Raw genomic sequence first — 643 nt, forward strand, 5'->3', positions numbered from 1 at the left:
GGGGCGTGGGCCACCTCTCGCCACAACTTCCCCGCCCTGGGCTGCCGTCAGCACCCGAGCTGTGTGTCTGCTTGGTGCTTAAGCCAGATGCAAGCAAACAATTACATGGGCCGAACAAGGGAGAAATCATAATGACTAAAACCAGAGAGAGAATGGAGCTGCCTCCTTCTCGCTCCCCGGGCTCCCGACTTGCTAAATCCACAGCTCTGCCAAAGCCGTTGGTCGGCGCTCGGGCAGGGACGCGCGGCGCTGCCAGCCTTGCCGCTGGGACTCGGCGGCGCTGAACGCCCTTGGTGGACCCCAAGCAAATGTTCCTGACAAAGGCAAATGGCGGTTGCTCGGCTCAGAGCGAGCGTGGTCCAGCTGCTCCTGACGCAAGAAGAGGCCGGGGCAGTCTCTGTGACAGCCCGGGAGATTTCAGCATGTTTGCGATGTTTTGGCCTGGCTGCACAGATGCTGTTTTGCAGGCAAAGACAGGATTTTTCCTCTCGGGGCGCACTCGGCAGCCTGGTGCCTGTCTGTGCTTCCACCCAGTTGTACCTGCCCAGGTGGGGGGATTTTTTTACGCCCCTGTACCCGCCGAACCTCTCCGCCACTTGCCCCCGTACCTGCATGCTGAGAAGCTGCGCTGCTCCTTTTGTGT

At 60.5% G+C, this 643-nt stretch overlaps 1 protein-coding gene across 1 annotated transcript in view; it reads right to left on the reverse strand.

Moving 5' to 3' along the window:
* LOC104281126 (glutamate receptor ionotropic, kainate 3-like) overlaps positions 1 to 643 on the reverse strand; it is a gene marked incomplete at its 3' end in the record, with an annotated part of 33,568 nt that overhangs the window by 28,825 nt on the left and 4,100 nt on the right. The window lies entirely within an intron of this gene.

Source organism: Apaloderma vittatum, unplaced genomic scaffold (genome assembly GCF_000703405.1).
Source record: "Apaloderma vittatum isolate BGI_N311 unplaced genomic scaffold, ASM70340v1 scaffold20381, whole genome shotgun sequence".
Classification (NCBI taxonomy): domain Eukaryota; kingdom Metazoa; phylum Chordata; class Aves; order Trogoniformes; family Trogonidae; genus Apaloderma; species Apaloderma vittatum.